General features: G+C 38.3%; 1 protein-coding gene across 1 annotated transcript in view; it reads left to right on the top strand.

Annotated features, from left to right (window-relative positions):
* The window catches only part of LOC306885634 (uncharacterized protein), a 431,626-nt gene that overhangs the window by 298,323 nt on the left and 112,449 nt on the right, over positions 1–20,854 (top strand). The window lies entirely within an intron of this gene.

Below are 20,854 nucleotides of genomic sequence, written 5' to 3'. Positions count from 1 at the left end.
GTCACGTACTCGGATGAATTTGTACTCGGACTTGTCACGGACTCTGACATTTTGGACTCGGGAATTTTGCCGAGTACAGTCGAGTCCGCATTATGTGTAACAAGAAAAAAAATAAATAGACAATGTTACTTGCCTTCTCGGCACCACACCAGCAGGCAGCAGTAACATTAGACATAGGCGCAAAATGTAAATCTCCGAATTTGGCGCCTCACATCTGCACACAGCAGCAGACCATGTCATCGAAGTCAGCAATAATTTTTTTTCTTATGAAAATCACAAGGAATTTATTTGCAAGGCATCCAGTAAAAAGAAGCACTCGGCGAACTGCAAATTTTGCAAAACATAAATTATTCTGATTTTATACAAGAGTTAAATAAACGAGTAGTTAAAGGGACTTACATTTTAGACACAAAATATTGATGACTCATTTTGCTGTTTTTATTCATTAATTCAAGAGTGCCAGAAAGACCAGAACAGTTGTGCATCTGATCTGAGCAACATAACATTTCGTTATTGAATGATTCAGTGTTTTTGAAGGAATCGGGTCAATGATCCATTCGTAAAGTCAGGCACTTGCTTCGTTCTTGAATGAATCATTAAAGGGCATATTGCAGGTTAGAGACTCCAGTGAGTCGATGTATAGAAAAATACTGTAGGAACTAGGTTTTCTTTAAAATATACTTTAAAGTATGCTATTAAGGCTTCTGGAGTCGTTTTTGTGAGAGAATTTTACATCCGCATTTGAAACGCGCCAAAACCGGAAGTGACGCATCAAAAGGGAGAGCGGTCCATTTAAACCACAGGAAAACGATGGATCGCAATGACAGTTCGGACGCTGAGGAAAGGTTAAATGTGTATTTACACTCGTATGACGGACCACAGATAAAATTATGCGCCTGCTATGCAGCCAAGAGAACAGGACAGGCCAGGATTAGACAGAACAACGGTCAGAGAAGACAAATTGAGTTGATGTGAGGAGAACAGGGCAGGTGTTTGGTGAGAGATCAGTGTTAGCTTACAGATATACACACGTTAGCTAATGTAATCAGGCAATAGCAATGCTAGTATTGATACTACCAGTAATAGAAACTAATAAGCGTTGATCAGCCGTGTCACACTCGTTAATATCCCACACTAACATTACGTGATAGTGGTTTCTTATCACCGCAGGAAAGAGAGATAAACACATTTTTGATTCATAGGTGCTTGTGTGGGAAATGTGTGGCCATGTTCACAGCTGAGGAAAGTCAGTGCTGCCGGGAGTTAGATACATTACATACTGGGTCTTAGTGGACAGAATGTGACCCCCACACTTGATGTGCAGTGTCTGACTCTACACCCAGGCTTTGAGGCTTGCTGTCTGAACCCATATGTGCTACAGATAGCCTATATGAAATTATTATTATACAAGTTAACTCCTATTTAGGCCATGACTACCTATAAGTAACACTTTTTGATGCCATTGGTATAACACAATCAATATTGACAGCATACAGACGAGTTGCCCGCTGGGCCTGTGGTGTTCTGAGCAGCTCTTACCTGCATGTGTTGTGTCAGTCATTAGAAGATAGTTTTTGCATTTATGGTTAATTCAATTCAGTTTTATTTATACAGCACTAAATCATAAATATTTCATAGCACTGTTAATATCCAACTCAAAACACAACATTTCAACTGTTATATATATATAACATATGGATAAGACACATGCCTTTGGTGTGAGAGACCCGGGTTCGAATCCACTGTGAGACACCAATGTGTCCCTGAGCAAGACACTTAACCCCTAGTTGCTCCAGAGGCGTGCGACCTCTGACATATATAGCAATAGTAAGTCGCTTTGGATAAAAGCGTCAGCTAAATGAATAAATATAAATATATACTACCAAAAGTATACTACGACCCATTTAAAAACACATTAAGCCGAACACAGGCTGACCGGGACCCGATGAAGGTGCTGTGTGCACCGAAGGAACCACACCGAGTCTCACTAAGTTCTTGCTTCAGCATCTCATGTGAAACTCATATCGCCTGGATGATAATCCTCCGGTGTAAAGTGATCATTAAGTTACACACCACCGCGGTGTTTGAAGCAGATGCATTAGTGAAGTCCAGTCTCTTCAGCTGCACAAACGCACAGAGGCCCGGAAGATACCGTCCTATTTCTTGTTAGGAAACCTGTGAACTCGATGTCCTGTACATCTGTTTGTGCAACCTCCACAAACACAATAATTTACCATGAACTCGACCGGACTCGACTCGGACTCGAACATTAAGGACTCGGACTTGAGTCCAACTCGGCACCTTTTGGACTCGAACTCGGACTCGGACTCAATAGGTTACGGACTTGGTCTCGACTCGGACTCGACAAAGGTGGACTCGAACCCAACACTAGTACATATTGTCCCAATCTACAGAGTGTTAAAGTAACACTGAAGCAGAGTTAAAGTTAATGGGATAATTAAGCGATTCATTAAGTGATGAGTGAGCATTAGAAAAGAAAACCCGTTGTTAACAATGTTGAAGATGAACAACTACTGCTCTGCCTTTTAGACATGAAAATTTATCTCATAATCCTCAACAGTGGTAACTCTACTTCAGTGTTACTTTAACACTCTGTAGATTGGGACAATATGTACTCTGAGCAGAGCTGATTTAACTCTGGGGATTTTGCTGTGTACAGCCTTGGTGAAGTCTAACCTTTGTGCCATAAGTCCTCTGATTACTAAGATCCTAAATAACTCCCTCCAGACTGGTTATGTACCACCTGAATTAAAAACTGCTGTTATCAGTCCACGTCTCAAAAAACCAACTTTAGATCCAGACGTTTTTGCCAACTACAGGCCCATCTCTAACCTTCCATTCCTTTCTAAAGTGTTGGAAAAAATAGTTGCTGCACAACTTCAGACCCATTTAAAACAAAATAATTTGTTTGAGAAATTCCAGTCTGGTTTCCGCTCTGGCCACAGTACCGAAACAGCTCTGGTGAGGGTCACAAACGATCTGCTGATGGCAGCAGACGTTGGTTCACCATCTCTTCTCATCCTTTTGGATTTGACTGCAGCTTTCGACACTGTGGACCACAACATTCTTTTGTACCGTTTACGTCACACCATCAGTCTCTCTGACTATGTCTATAGCTGGTTTTCATCTTACCTTACTGGGAGAATGGAATATGTTGCCTTGGGAGAGGCTAAATCCGAGACATATAATGTCTCCTGTGGGGTCCCTCAAGGCTCAGTACTTGGCCCGATTTTGTTTATATTATATATGCTCCCTCTCGGTCATGTCATCAGCCGGCATGGAATATCATTTCATTGTTATGCTGATGACACTCAACTTTATCTTAAGATCAACTCATCCTCTTCTGCTGCCCTGTCATCTTCCATCATGGCTATTTGCTTGGAGGAGGTTGAGGCCTGGATGAGTCAAAATTTCCTGCAGTTGAATGGCTCAAAAACTGAAGCCATTCTAGTAGGTACTCCTCACCAGATCCAGACATCTGAAATTTCAAGTATTACTTTTTCTGGCCAAAATATTTCACTCTCAACATCAGTTATTAATTTGGGTGTTAAAATGGACTCTCATCTTACTTTTGAGTCTCATGTTAAACAACTGTGCAAGACTTCCTTTTTCTATCTTAGGAATATTGCTAGACTTCGTCCTATGCTCACTCTAGCAGATGCGGAAAAGCTTGTCCATGCTTTTGTTTCCTCCAGGCTAGACTACTGTAATGCGCTCCTCATCGGGATCCCTGGCAAAAGCCTACAGAAATTGCAATACATCCAAAATAGTGCTGCCAGGATCCTGATGAGGGTACGGAAATACGATCATATCACACCAATTCTTAAATCACTACACTGGCTTCCAGTTTCATTCAGGATTGTTTATAAGGTCTCTCTCCTTACTCATCAGTGCATCCATGGCGATGCCCCATCTTATCTTAAGGAACTCCTTACTCCACAATCTTCCAAACGTACACTCCACTCTGCTTCAGCATATCTATTAAAAACTCCCAGGACTAAGCTTCGCACTATGGGAGATCGGGCTTTCTGCTCAGCTGCTCCGAGTTTGTGGAATGCCCTTCCTGATCATTTGCGGACTCCACAACCTGTCGATGTTTTTAAAAGTGGTCTCAAAACTTACCTTTTTAGTAAAGCTTTTAAATGAATTTTTTTGTTTGTTAAATAACATTTTTATTTTAATGTTTTCTTCTTGTTTTAATCTGTAGCACTTTGGGATTCTGTGTGAATATAAAGTGCGTTACAAATAAAATTTATTATTATTATTATTATTTATATTATGTTTTCATTGTTTATTCTTATGATTGTGGTTTCGAGGGATGCGTGTTCATGAGTGAGCAATAAGAGAATGTCTCCAGGTTTCTCGGGACAATGTTTAAAGCGGTAATTTTACATTGCTATTGATTGTGGTATAATACTTGTTGGATTTGTGCTGGTCAGATAAGGTCTGAGCATTGAAACATATAATTAAGATTATTTTAGTAAACTCTGCTCCTTTTTATCATCACTTCTGCTTCTGCTCTTCTCTGGCTTTACTCAGTCAACCTCTTGGGCAATAGAACACTATTAATACAGTATTAGACAAGACTTTTAATGGGTTTTGGGTACTATAAAACTGTACTGTATAAGATTTCTATTCAAAGCGAAAGCATAAATCTTGGCAGGGCCGCTGCTGGCCAATGGGTGCCCTAAGCAGGATTGTATTGTTGTGCCACCTCCCTCAAATATTATGGAAGTATAAAAAAAACACCTACCATAGGGCTCAAAATAGAACTTTACTAAAATAAAGTAAATAAATTGTAATTAAACTGTATTATTTAGAAATGACAGTTGTAGCTCTAGACATATACCTATGGCAGTAATACAGTTGTCTGAATGATTTTATGGTCTCAATCGTTCAGAAATCACACAGTACCAGTTATGTGATTTATCGGTACTGTACTTTTATTTCACGCGTTGCAAACTCATATAGTTTCTGTGTGGAGGACCAACCCTGCAGAAATAAAAACAAATATATAGATAAATAAATAAATAAATGTACTAACGGGGAAATAAATGACTCAATCAAAACAAATATAGATAATTTGTAATAAAATTTAATCCTGAATTTATTTTGTATTACCTTTTCATTTGTTTAAATTTTTTATTCTTTCATTTATTTTGATTTAATTTATGTATTTATTTTGAAATGTATTTGTTCATGCGTTTTCTATAGTATATATACAGAACACAACACATCTGATAGGACAGGATAGTTCGCTTTTCTGAGGTGAGAGACTATTATTTAATAAGTTACGAAAATATCGATAGAAGAATGACACTGACATTATTAAGCCTGTCAACATCTCATCTGACTGCAGATACTGAATCTGGACAGCGTGTTTTTCTTTTCTACCCTCCCTATCCTGAACTTCCCTGCTTGCTCTCTCGTATTGTCTTGTCCTTCTTAAGAGACTCTCGCTGCACTATTTTACAAAACCGAAATTATGGATCTGATCAACTGGTCTCTTAACGCAATTGACACCATCTTCTCGACTAGAAGTTCGGGATCTGGAGAACCGGAATGTCCTGCTGGGACGTTTGCTGCTGGCTACACGATGGATGCATGGGAGAGATGGCGGGTCGTGTGTCTGGCGGCTCTCTCCGTGGAGGACATTGAAGACATCTTCTTATTCGGAACCATGATAACTGGGTTTCTGCTGTTTGGATTAGGTGTTGCCCTAAACTATCGGAAAATTAAGGAGACGGGATTGGCTATCCAAAACCTCTCAAGGCTGCCCGTCATGATTGAGGCTGTTGGCAGAGCGGTCGGATCTGAAACAGAGACGATTAACCGCAATATGGATTCGATCACGGCTAAGCTCTCGGCTTTGGAAAGGAAAATTGATGGACAAGGAGATCAGAATGGACAAAGAGAATAGCTGTGAAACCAGAAGACAGCTGTTCGCCCAAAGACAAAACAATCTTATCTCTTTCCGGCTTCCCAAAACAGAGCAGCTTGGCAAGGCCGCTCTGGTATCAACTCTCCTGTGAATACTGCAGGGAGACGCTCTTTCTTCCCTCCCCCATCAAACACCTTGTTATTGTCGGGCGCTTGGGCTCTGGCCAAGGTCGTTTCCATGGCAATTGCTATGTCGCACCACAACCTGCGAACTGAGACAACTGGTTTGGAGTGCTGGCGAAACGGATTTCAAGGCATACGAACTCACACGAACTTATACATACACACACTCATACACCTCCCTACCCCCATCCCACGCCTTCGTCGCTTCATCCCGTCAGTTTGATAACGGGTCTGTGTTCGCGCTGTAATGGCTGCAGGCCGGATGGCTGTTCGTCTGAACTGGATTACTATGCAAGTTATGTTCCTGTCTTGACTGTGCTCTATGCTGAGGTTTTTGTCTGTTCTCACACTGCACTCTCGTTCAGGAGCGTAGTGTGAGGACTATTTTTTTTCTCCTCTCTTTCCTCATGTTGTGCTGTATTCTTCTTCTTTATTGCATTTCGTTGCCTTGTACCTACATGTGCAATGACAATAAATTGAATCCAATCCAATCCAATCCAATTTGCGCATGTCTTTTAAAATAAAAGTCTCGCATCAGAAAAACATGAAGAATTCCGTTTTTTGTTGTTGATGTTTCTTTGACCTGGTTTTGTATTTAATTCTACACAGACCGTGGTTCTACATACGATCAGTCTCATGTTAGCACATGTAATGCTTAAGTGTTCAGGTTTAACTTCTATTACAGTGCACATGTTTTCTTTTTTTATTTCTTCTTTTCATTCCCCTGGGGCCCGTTTCAATAAGGAGGTTCAACCAACTCGGAGTTTAAATTGGAACTCTGAGTTGACTTACTCTGAGATGGGAAACTGAGTTTTCGGTTACAGAACAGCTGATCTGAGTTAGTTTACTCAACTCTGAGTAGGTTGACTCTGCGTTAAGCGCGTGCACCATGACTATGAAAAGTCATGATCAGCAGAGCAACAAAATTACGATTCACCATGGCAACAGCTCCCGCCAAAAAGACTTCAGCGTGTACTTCCGTCAATGTGTAACATTAATTCTTAATAACGGTCTATAACTTACTTACTTACTTACTTTACTTTTGTCATTTAGCAGACGCTTTTGTCCAAAGCGACTTACAAATAAGAAAAAGTAACTAAAACTAAAAAGTTACAACTCTATATACTATCTACCCACATTTTAAGAAAATAAAGAAATTAAATAAAATTGACACATGCATATAACAAAAACATTTCAATAATAAACATATCAATGAAAAAATTAAATAAAAAGCTACTACTAATAACTTAATAACTGTTATAATATCAGAGCTGAAAACTGTAAATTATTGAACTAATATTTATTTTAATGGTATCTCATGGCCACAAAAATAGGAAAAAGACAGAAAAAGAAACAAGAACGTGGCAGCAGCTAAAAATGAAGTATAAAAACAATTCAATCAAGGTAAAGCTTTAAACATGAAAAGTTCATGGGTGTGGGCTAAATGACTTTACAGACATTTAACATTAAATATCATTCAATGTCTATTTCAATGCGCTGCAGCTTTTTCCACAATCTAAAACACTTTTCACATAATTAAATATTCTCTAATCCAACCTGTTACATTTCTTAATTAGAGTAATACAATTAACTACTGACTTGTCGACAGCAAGAAGGCAGAGGAAGAACTTGCACCAGCACCACTGACAGATGAAGAGGAGATGGTCGAGTATTGGAAGATTTCTAAAATCCAAAAGTAAAAAACAAATTTGTATTACGAAATAAAGATGACCAAAAAAATTGTAATAATAATTTATTTATTTACCAGCTGTGGTGGTGGTTATGGCTTGTACTACCCTTCATCTGGCATCCTTCCATTCCATAAAGAAATCAGTTTCATTTTCAGAAGGGGTGATGGTGGGGATATGCTTGTCATCAGTGCATCCAAGCTTCCACACTGGAAATCCTGAAGTAAATCCGGATTATTGGGTTACTTCCAGTGGTCACAGAAAGATGAACGTCATTTATCAGATTAGCCTCATTTAAAGCGATTTTTACACCACTGATTTACAGTCCTGTGAAACCCCTCTTTGATGGATTTGTGCAGGAAAAAATTATCAGAATGAGTGCGAGAGGGATGCACACTTTCCATTTCATACAGTAATCAGTTTCAGAAGGGGCGATGGAGGGGATATGCTTGTCATCAATGCATCCAACCACACTGGAAATCCTGAAGGAAATTCTGATTATTTCGGGTTACTTCCAGACATCACAGAAAGATGTTATCAAGTGAACATCATTTATCAGATTAGCCTCATTTAAACCCATTGCTAAACCACTGACCTACAGTCCTGTGATACTCCTCTTTGACAGATTTGTGCAGGAAAAAATTCTCAGAAAGAGCGTGAGAGCGATGCACACTTTCCTTAAAATCTGCATACAGGACTTATAATGTGCTCTGCATCGCCGATGTTTTAAAGAAAACTACCATTTAAAATGGTACCGCTCAAATAGATATGCACATGAGTACGGTGTAAAAGATTTTTTTATATAATAACATAAATAATAGGCTATAAGGTATTTAGTCTTGTTTCCATGAAGGGAAAAAAATATTTAAGTGATTTTTTATTTTATTTTCCAAATTATCTGGCAATGGGGTAAGAAATTAAAAATAGCCTATTCTTGTTTCCGTTTGCATTAAGATTATTTTTTCTTACCCTATGAGAACAATTTTATATTTTAACAAGACTAAATATCTAGATCATTTTTCATCTATAGAAAATGCATTTTAAGATTTTTTTAACGTTTGTACTTGAAATAAGACAAAAATACTTGTTAAAAAAAGCTATTTTGCTGTGTGAATGAATGAATGAGGTATTAAAACGTCGCCTACATTTTAAAAAGGGGGAGGAGACGGACATAAACTCTGGGTTTACCAAAGAAAACCTGCTCCCGACCAGGTTAGGTTCACAGAGTAAGTTACTATGGTGACTGAGTATAAGTTACCTCTCTTTCAGAAATGGGTTTGACTTACCCTGCTTTCCCGGGTTTGACAAACCTCCCATTTTGAAACGGAAAACCCAGAGTTTCCCTGATTTCGGGGTTAACATACTCAGAGTTTTCACTTAACCTCCTTTCTGAAATGGGCCCCTGGTCTCATAGATCAGGCTTAAGATTAGTCCTGGACTAAAATCTAAGTCTGAGGTATTTCAGCTGAAAGAAACTTGCTCTGACTGATCTTAAAATATATCAGTGCCTTTGTTTGGCCTCAAGGTGTACAACAGTAATGTTTTTTTTCTAAGTACGTTTACAAAAATTACTTAAGTGTCCTAATTGAACTATGGCCTAATCCTGGCTTAGTTTAAGCCCTGTCTGTGAAACCGGGCCGTAGTTTAAGGTATTATAAGACAGGAAGCTTACGAGCAACCATTGGTGATCAAAGGAAAGATTCTTACCACTTTTAAAGAAGACAAAGTCATTTATTAGGATATATCCTGGTAAAATATACAGACAGTAGGATGGAACAACATACCGTTGTTCTCACACACACACACACACACGTTATAACATTTCACCTTGTTCTCGATACAGTCGTCACACTGTGCTTACACATGAAATAAACTATACAGGAATAAGTCCATGTTTGTCATTCATAAATAGATATAAAAATTATAATGTGGTGACTTTTTACAAATTCTTTTTTTTTTTTATCCAGGAGCAGAAAGAAATAAACTAGCTCAACAACAGTAATTGTTTTAGTAGCTGTGACAAGAACATTTCAAGTAGCAAAATAAGACAATTAGTATTGCATGAACAAACTAATTTACACTGGCTAAACAAAGTAAAAAAAAGAAAACCGTCTTTGCTTTTGTGAAGCGACATCATAATATCAGCTCACACATGACAACAATTACTATGTTATCATGATGCATATGGCACACCTCTAGCTGCAGGTGTATGTTGACAGATTCGTGTTGGTGTTGAAGTTATTTGACATGTAACCAAAGGGTTCCCACTCTAAGCCAAACGTCAAATTCCCTGACTTTTCCCTGACTTTCCCTGACTAAAACGCTGAATTTCCATGACCTATAATGAACGGAAAAACAGGCCGCTGTTGTGCTGAGCACTTTTTTTGCTTTTACCCTTTAAATGCACTTTTTTAACTCGGTCGTGGAAGTGGTCATTTTGTAGCCAAAGCTCCTAAAAATGTACATTTTCTAGCATATTTGCCTTAGTTAACCGGTACAGCCTGCTGACTGCATTTGACTTAAGTGATTGCCAGTTGATGAGCAGGAAGGGAATAAAATGGCACTGAAAAAAATAGCCCAGGACGTGGTTGCTGGAATATGCACAATTTAAACTCACTTGCCTTTTCTCATTCATCACCAATCCTGATGAGCGCGCTTTGCGCTTGACCTTGATTGCTTTATATAAGTCACCTTGGAAATCGCAGCACGTTTCAGATGAAAAAACGCGATTTGTAATCCAGAAAAAAACAGTAGCCTATATCCATTTTCATAAAAACGTGTGTGGGAAACAGAAGAAGAAATCATATCTTTGCAAGATAAAACGACAAATTATTTCCATGTTTTTCCCACACAATTACAGCACCCTGAGCAGGAGGATAACGGGATAACACTGCCATTTGCTCTGATACTGGATAGTCTTTTAAGCATTTTTAAAACAGTTCCAATACAAGGCATTTTTCACAACAAATGAACACTTTCACATTTTTAAAACATGTAACTTACTATTGTGCCAGTTTTGTAGTGCATATAGCTATTTTGACTTTTTATTTTGTATTTGCTGTGCGGCTTGAACGCGGCGGCGTCCGTCAAAAATAGACTAGGCGCCTCTCTTTAGTGAAGCCGTGCGGAGAGCCGCTTCTGAAACGTGCCGCGGATCGACTGGAGCGGGTGCGATCAGCTCCGGTGGCCACATCGGAGGGTGGGACGGTGTAAATCAAGGGTTATATACTGCACTACAGGCTACAGCGTCATCTATTGGACTTTAAAGTTTGCCCACCTCTGCAGATTCTTATCATTTTTTTTTTAAATCCCTCGCGGGCCGCCACAGGAGTGATAGCGGGCCGCAGATGGCCTGCGGGCCGTAGTTTGGACACCCCTGCTTTAAATGAAACAAAAAAATGGCCGGTCGAACGGGTGCATGTACTCCACTGTAAAGATTAAATATAGATTAATCATTGTTATACTACGGGGCCGTTGAATGCTTGAATCTGATTGGCTGACGAACGTTCTGAGGTGTGCAATTATTTTCAGGGAAACGCACGGCGAACGTAGTTCCAGGCAGCTTTCTTGACCGCATTACAGTTCCATATCACTTCGCATAGTTAACTGTAATAACGGAAATTAGCATACAGTAGTGCTAACGTTACCTATACAGCACACAGGACTAACAAAAACAACAACATGACAGACATTTCTCACTAGCGAGGTAATAACAGCGCTGCATCTTAAAGCAGACTTACAGTTTAGAGACGGTGCTTCAGAACACTGTTGAGGGACACACAGAGGTAGCCTAATTCATACAAGCTCTCTCTCTCTCTCTCTCTCTCTCTCTCTCTCTGTTTCTCTTTCTCTGTGTCTCTGTCTCTCTTGCTCTCTTTCTAATAACTTCATTATTAACTGCATTAGTCTGCTATCAACGGCTCAAGCCTCCATTGCCAGCTTTAAAATGACGTTTTGGAACTAGCAAAAGAGTCGTTGGATGAGATGCGGAAGAAATAATCCTACTCACAATAGCGATTTAAGTAGAAAAACCGGACGAATCCCTTGAAATATATCATCTGATCGATGTCTTGAGGTGTGGCAACCGTAGTATAAGCGGAATAATTGACTCCGGACCGTTGAATTATTAGAAAAATAATGCACACCCGAGGTGTAACGGCCACTCCGCTTCGCATCACCACCTCGGGTGTGCATTATTTTTCTAATAATTCAACGGCCCGTCGTCAATTATTCCTTACTTAAAGCTTGCCAAGACGGGTATTTTTATACTTTTGTATGCATTTGCCCATTCAGGCGCGAGAAAGACGCAGAGAGAAATGTTGCAGTGTTTACACAGAAGACAGCGCACGGGTAGCCTACTGAATGGAGTCGACAAACAAAAATCCCTGATATTCCATGACTTGGACAAAAAAAAATAAAAAATTCCCTGACTTTCAATGTCTGGAATAAACCTTTTAAAATTCTACGATATTCCAGAAATTCCATGACCTGGGAACCCTGTAACATCAGTGCTGTCACCAGGTGTTCAGGGCCCCCACGCAGTTTAATCACAATCAAGATCATTAGGTTTCCTCAATACCAAGACTGCCAATAAGACACTAAAACTTTTACATTATTTTAATATACACTAAGATTGTATATCATAGCAGTAAGATTTTTTAAATAATTATTTTCTGCTCCCCAAACCTGCATTTATTTGATCCAAAATACAGCAAAACTAGCAATATTGTGGAATATTTTACTATTTAAACGTTTTTTATGTGAATGTGTTAAACTGTAATTTATTTCTGTGATCGAAGCTGTATTTCCAGCATCATTACTCCAGTCTTCAGCGTCACATGATCTTCAGAAATCATTATAATATACTGATTTACTGCTCAACAAACATTTCTGATTATTATTTATTCAATATTTAAAACAGTTGAGTACAGTTTGTTCAGGATTCACAGATCAGCATTTATCTAAAATAAAAAGCTTTCATAACATTATACACTATACCGGTCAAATGCTGGAGTTAGTATTATTTTTATATTTAGGGAAAGAAATGATAGAAATTAGTACTTTAAGGATACTTTAAACTGATCAAAAGTGATGATAAAGACATTTATAATGTTACCAAAGATTTCTATTTCAGATAAATGCTGTTCTTCTGAACTTTCTATTCATCAAAGAAACCTGGAAAATTCTACTCTGTTTTCAGCATTATAATAATAATAATAATAAATGTTTCTTGAGCAGGATATCAGTATATTAGAGTAATTTCTGAAGGATGGACACTGAAGACTGGAGTAATGATGCTGGAAATACAGCTGAACATCACAGAAATAAATTACATCTTAAAATATATTCACTTCGAAAACTATTTTAAATTACAATATTTACTGTTTCTGCTGTATTTTGGATCAAATAAATGCAGGTTTGGTGAGCAGAAGAGAATTAATATAAAAACATTAAAAATTTAGATTAATATGTTAATTTCATGTTTGAAATATAATATTTGTACGACTGGATGAGGTGTATATTCCAGTAAGTGACCAGTAGATGGAGACATTTAACTGAGTCAGGACTGATATGTTGGCAGGATCCTCTGCAGATCTGTTGGCACTGAAGGCAAACTGAGTAACCAGTTCTGTTCGGTGATCTGGGCCTCTATACGATTTCTTGCATTGGGACGTCTTCAGGTTCTTTCGTTGGGACGTCTCGGTAGGAATCAGGTTTCTTGTTCTTTATCTTTTTCTTGATGACAGCAAACACAATCAGACCCACCAGAACCACCAGACCCACCACTCCAATCCCAATCCAAACCCCATCAGCTGGAAGGGGAAAGTGGGAAGAGAATACAATTTTTAAAAATGATTTCTTCTTTTTTTAAACTGCTTAAAGATTTTGTGAAGTTCTCAACACCTTCGGTTTTACTTACAAACTTGTTCAGTGTCATGAGGTTCGTCCTCCTGTTTGTCCTTCGAGCTCGTACTAGATTCTGTAGAGAATGTTGGAAGGTTAATTACACAGGTAATTATTAATTATTAACTTTCACACGTGAGTTTAAAATATTCTAGCTGAGCCCAGCGGGAGTTTATTCAGGGACCATTATTTAGATTGTTTACTCTCATTGTTTCCATGGCGACGCGTCATTCTTGTCATGTGACACACCGCAGCTACAATAGAGCTGGATCACACATGGACCGCTTTTATTTCCTGTTTTGTTTATTAATATTCACAAACATACTCACTATATTATGAAATATCTGATATTCCGATTCTGAAATATATTTGGTGGTTTTTCAAAAGTAAACTCATCCTCTCCTCCCGAAGCACGTTAAAGTAACCGGTAAACAGGAGAAGAGCAGAGTAAAGTTTATAGTTATCTACACAATCTGTATATGATATCAATAAAACATGTCAGATTATATTTGTAAGGATCATTATTGCTGCTTACAGAGACATCAGCGTGTATTTTACAAACTATAAATGTATGGTTTTGCTAGTACTTATGAGTATTTCAATGTCTGAAAGCTAAAATAAGCATTATATGGTTAAAACCCTGAATAGTTGTGATAATATGACAAGCGCTCGCGCGTCTGATCTGGCGCATAGACTGTAAAAAAAGATGGACGACGACGGAGAGTGGAAGCTGAAGCGCGCTTTACAGGACATGGAGGCGCCAGAGCGATCACTTGCATTGGAAACATTTCAAATACGCGTCATTTTTGCTCATAAAGGCAAGAGTAATAGGCTTTATTGTTTGGAACTGTAAAGGGCCTTCTTTTATTTGTGTGCACTCAAAATATCAACAAAGCATGCAATAAAGACATTAAATAAAGGGGAAAAAGCAGTTTCGGTTTTGAGCAGGAGCGCTTCTGAAAAACTAAAGGCGCATCCAATGAGGAGACGAGTCAGGATCATCATCAAATGCATGGATGATCCAAAATGCAGCTTTTCCCGAAGCATTGGGAACTTTTAGTAACTACGCTCCAAATTCTGCGTTGCGTAGGCGATGTGTAATATTTATAATATAATCAGTATTTCATACAGTCGCCATGTGTGCTCCGCGTGTAATATGGGCCCAATTAAAGGAGAGGAGCTAAATGAGCCTGAGCCCGGCCCGAATGGACTCCGCGTGTCCCGACAGGCTTGCAGACCTCTAATTGGAAGTGCAATTAAGTTTTTTGTTATGACTCAAGTCCAAGGGTGTAGTTTTGGTTTGAACATTGGGGGGGTTGAAGTGGACCCCGGGTCATGCTCCCTCTTAAGGTTTATTTATTTGTTTGTTTGCTTAAATGTTTATTTTTGTAAAATGGTCTTTTGTGCTATCCACCTCACATGCAAAGTTGGTTGATTGCGTAACTGCAATAAAGTAAAAGGCTAGTTAACAAATACTTGTTTACATATATAATGTATTTTATATTATTTAGACACTTAGGCTATAGTTTAACAGAATGTCCTAATTCAACACGCCATGGGAAGTCAATCTAACTTAACGTTTTCTTTTATTGATATTGTTTATTTCTTACTCCTTAACAGTTCATCAGGCTGTTAATGATGTAATCTGTGCATCACTGGAATATCTGAAGGTTTCTCCATCACTCATCATTAGAACCCATTGCCTCTCGATTCTGACTTGTGCTTGCTCTTATGAAAAAGCACCATAGTTCTTAATTGTAGCATTTGTTATAATATTAATCATCTCCAGTCCAATAATGACTTTTTTATTAATCTATATTGCATTTGTTATGAGAAACAACAGCCTTTAGAAACAATAGCTACAACATGCCACAGTTGTAATATAAATCTATTCCCTTAACAGATTATCTATTATAAATTCTACAAGTTAGACACAAATTACCACAATAAATAAGCCTACAATAAAACGTGATAAATTATAGTAAAGGTGGTCATCATGAGTAGTTTAAAAATATTTTAATATTATGTTAGTGCTGGTGCAAGATTATCTGTTCTCCTCTTTTCATCATTATTTTTAGTTTGTGCCTTTTTTTGGATAATGTTCGACTTTCTCCATAGCATTTTAAAGTGTTAGTTTCTCAATAGAATACGATAGGAATGGCTCGCGCAAATCTTCTCACACTTCTGGAGCGCGCTGGTGAACGCGCACAGAGTATAGGGTGATTCGCACGCTGCTCGTGCACAATTAACAGAACTGCTTCAGTCATGCTGTGCTGATAAGCGCTCCGTTCGGTTCGTATGTGAGGTTAGCGATTATAAAAGCGCCGAAGGCGCGATTCAAACAATTAATAAATAGCCTGGTTCTAAGTTTCCATTAACCGTGGTATAAATATTGGGGGAGTTGAACTTGCTAGTTTTGGTTATTGGGGGGGTTACCTCCCCCCATCCCCCCCCCCAAACTACGCCCCTTCTCAAGTCCCATTCGTTTACATCGAGAGGGCGGGGTTTATGACCTGTATTGCAGCCAGCCACCAGGGAGCGATCAAAGACCCCGCAGCTTCACTTTCCAGTACAAGTGAGACACCCGATCTGGCTCCTGTCAGCTGATGACGTGACGCACTGAAGCCTCTAATCACACCGGAGTGATCGCGGAGTTAAACCTCACCTGTACACTTTATAATTAATATTTCTAAACATCCATCAGTTTTCTCACCTGTGACCGTCACGGTGACCAGGATTCCTCCTGATGAGTTCAGGACTCTGTATGTTCCAGCATCACTGGATGAGAAGTGTATAAAGGCCAGGCGGCTATTATTGTTGGTCAGTCGATCAGTCAGGACAGGCTGTCCTCTCCTCCACACCTCTGTCCAGCCTGGGTTTGTATAATGAGTGACGTTCTCAGCCTCATGCGGAAGCTCAACAAACATCAGCTCTTCATCTTTCTTCACTGATACATTAGCTGAAGAGAAATAATACAGCATAACTGTAATTTAGTGCTTGTATAATATTGATGATGTGTGATAGTACTGGTGTAATATAGTATAAAATAAACACTGGTACTAAATGAAAGCAACAAAAGCTCAATTCAATATTTAAATCAGTTTTGACCTTACCTTTAACACGGACATCATAACTGTTGCTGGAAATTAAATCGCTGTTGTCATAAACGTCTGCCAAGTATTTTCCAGCATCGGTGGTCTTCAAGTCTTGTAGAATGAGGTCACAACTCCCACTCTTGTGCACACGACCCCTGAAGTGTTCATGCTGATGGGGACCATAAGCCATTTTGGATCCAAATGTCAGAAGAGTGGATAAATCCTCTCTGTTGCTTGAATTACACGGCAGGGTAATACTGCTGCCCTTTAGTCCCTCCACAGTTAATGAAGACGCGGCTACAAATAAAAACAGTGTTAAATCACTGCACAATATTGACAATGATGTGGTATTTATTCATCTTATTAATGTCACCAATCCTAAATAATTTTTCTTTATATTACACACTCACCAGTCAAGAGGAACAGCAGAGAAGTCAGGCACCTGATAAAAAAAGGAAAGGAAACGGTGGTTATATGTTCCTCAAATCTCACCTGAAGTAAAGAATATTGTACAGAAACACTGACAATGTTATTGTTATTCAGCACTTCTATACATCATATGAGAAGAAACTGCACTCAAACTTCACCGGACCTAGGGGTGGGCGATATGACCAAAATCTTATCACAATATGACTCATTTTATATCACGATATATATCACAATATAGTTATCTTTTTCTTTTAAAAAGGTTATGATATTAAAATCTTTAATGCAATATAATTTTCATAATCCTTATCACCAATGTCAACATCAGACTAATACAAGCCTAAAAAGAGACTGTAATTTAGTTAAAACTCAAGGACCAGGAGATGAACAAAGACCAGGAGTCAGAGATGCAATCAGTTTACTGAAGAAAACAGTGCAGTTTCATCATCAGAAGTCAGCTTCAATACTGGATGGAGTTTGTGGCCGCTCCGCTTACATGTTAAAACACCAGTAATTATACTCTAACAGAGCTCACTAATTACATCAATACAAAGCTAAGCATGATTCTGGTCTGAAGACAGTCCTGGAGTCAGTTATTCACACATATATTAAGAGAGAACGCAATTCCTTCAAGGCTGAGTGGCTCAGATTATCAGTTATCAGCTTGTACTATTATCAGGTATTTTCCAAACCACCTGAGCATCTCAAACTCATCTCTGCATGTTGTTGTGGGTTTGTGTTTATTATAACGTTCATCTGAGAACACACCGTGCACCATTTCATCAGATTTGTGAGGTAAAAATTGCTTAGTTGGGGACGCTTCATTTCCAGCGATATCGCCGACCTTATTGCAAAGACACTATTCAAACTTATTGACACTTTATTTTCCTTTTTTTTGATATTGTGCAGTGCTTTGACACAATTTGCATTGTAAAAAGCGCTATATAAGTAAGGTGACTTGACTTGACTTGACTTAAATCATTTATAAATCTAGACAAACACAGGAGAATACATCACGATTTCAAGATAAAAGTTTACACGGTTTGATGTCCATATATTCATTTAATTACAGCAGCTATAGCATTTCTGTCCTAAATAAATGACCAAATATTAAAGATTAAGTGGACATTTGAATTAAATGGTGCATGGTCTAGTGTTGTCACGATACGGGAAATTAATATTGGTACCGTTGAGATATTTCAGTATCGATATTTATCGAAATATCGATATTTTTGACAACACTAGCATGGTCAATATGAAACAAGGATTAGATCGCGCAATAATGTGTAAAAATAATCATCAGGCCGTCGGCGCCCTGGAGGAAGATGAACTTGAAAGGACTGTTGAGCTCATAAGTGCAATTGCTTATGCATGCGAGTAGGACGATATATCGAACGCGCTGATCATGCGCATCTCGTCAGTAAAGCCGGTTCTGTGATTAGCAGTAAATCTCCATCACCTGCTTTCAAATGGAGCGGCATTTAATACACAGAGCCATAGTTCACTGACAAGTATCATGATACAGTGTTTATATTGATACTCGTCAAGACAGCCATCCTGACATAATATTGTGCTCGTTTACTGAAGAAGTGAAAGACAACTCAATTTGGTACTCGAGTATTTTGTTTGAGCTGAGTGTGCACAGAACCATTGAAATCTCTCTTGCTCGGTCTTGCGCTTGAATGGCTTACAACACTTTAATATTTAAACAAGAGTTAAAACGTGAGAATGATGAAGTTTCTTGAGGATGCAGCACTGGCCCGATCGTTCTGTGCATCCTGTTAACAGCAGGTAAGCATATTGAACTCACAGGTGAATATAAAATATCTTACATAGCACTACTGCTGAACGAGCCAGTGTAATGCAAATATGTCTGAAAGGTCTAACTTAATTAATATGACATGAACGATACTGTATGAAGCATTGTTTGTTTAGGCTACGTCACGTTGTGCCTCGCGTTATGAGAACAATGTTTGAGATACCACGATCAAAACTTTGTGATTTAGACAGTTTGCTGTTGAATATTCATCCAAATTATGGTGAAAACCAAAATATGCGTGTGTAAAAATAATAACACATCTGTGTTCAAAAAGTAAAGAAATGTTTGTATTTCTTCACGGGCTAAAGGAACGAACCAACCCCGTGACATAATAATAATCTCACGCGGTGGTGCTCCAAGATGTCAGCTTTGCTCCAAAAGTGATAACAAAACATCCCTTTTCTGTAAAACGGTTACATTAATCGTGTTTGTTAGATTTTTTAATCAAAGTGGAAATCAATTAAAGGCAATCAAATAATGCAAACCTGACTGACTGCTTCAGTTCTGCTTTAAGCTTCACTCTTACTACATGCACATAAGGGTTTACTGAACACCATCTTTGGAAATCAGTACCGCTGGAGGTTACTCAGATACATATGAATGGAGAGAGAAGCTTGGATTGTCTCTCCTTGATGGGTTTTTTCTCTTGTAAATTAAAACCAATTATGGTCACTCCAACTGAGGTCAAGAGCTACATAATCCATAGAGCGCAGCTACAGATCTGTTGTGTTTCTCACCTGATGAGAGTTTCCAACTCAGTTATAAAAAATAAATAAAAGGGGGGCAAAGCAGTAAAATATGACCTTTAGCCATTCAGTTGGTCAGGATTGACACCAATTATCCTGGCTCTTTGACTAAACAATCACTGTCGCCAAAAACCCTTGAACACCATTTAAAAACTTAGAATTGTTTGCATTATTTACACCTAAAATATGATCACAATGTGAGAGCTGAAAGGATCTCACCAATGAAGGATAACTGCCAGGTAGATGATAGCTGCCATCTCTGTCCTTCTCCTCCAGATCTCCTCCACCTCCTGTGAATCACAAAGACACAATAGCATGTAGAAAAATGTGAAAACAATAAGTGTCATGTCAAAAACATTAACATTTCCCTTCATCTTTGTCATTAAGGACTGCTGCATAGTTTTTACACTTACTAAATAGATCAATTCATCTAGATTGCCCTAAGTGCATGTTATTTTGTGTCTGTATAATGTGTAATTCTAATTAAACGGTTTAATTATTTTTTAAAAGACTTTTGAGACAATATTCATGACCTAATGTTCCATTATTTTACAATAAGAATAAAAATCTGTTCAAATGTATTATAGCATTTTAACTAAAAGAAATGACTATTAATATTACTTGTTTGCTCTCTATTTGTTTTATTAATAATTACAAGCTGCAGCTGCGCCAGTCCTTACTCCACTCATAGATTTAACCAATATCAGCAGTTAAACTCAGGACCTGAATATTGTGTTGGAAACTGTTTCGGCCTAACAGTAGTATTCAGGAACAAAAAAAATATACAAAATTAATAAATTTAGCTTTTTATAGTTGAAATGTGGTTTTGTGTCTTTTGTTTGATTAATATTAATGGCAGACGGCACAGCTTTATTAGGCTGCTGTTATAAGACACAGTGCACGGATACAATATACTGATACTCATGGGTTTTCTCTCTCAACTGTTTATAGTCAAGACAAAACCGACTGTGTTTATGAGGATACTCGCCAGTAGTGCTGTCAAACTGCTGTGGGGGGGGTCACATGCATAAAATCATAAGTGTTATTATATGCATTATATATTATATTATTTTTTAATGACAATCTGAGATC

Source organism: Barbus barbus, assembly GCF_936440315.1.
Source record: "Barbus barbus genome assembly, chromosome: 19".
Classification (NCBI taxonomy): domain Eukaryota; kingdom Metazoa; phylum Chordata; class Actinopteri; order Cypriniformes; family Cyprinidae; genus Barbus; species Barbus barbus.
This window is presented reverse-complemented; position numbering and strand designations above follow the sequence as displayed.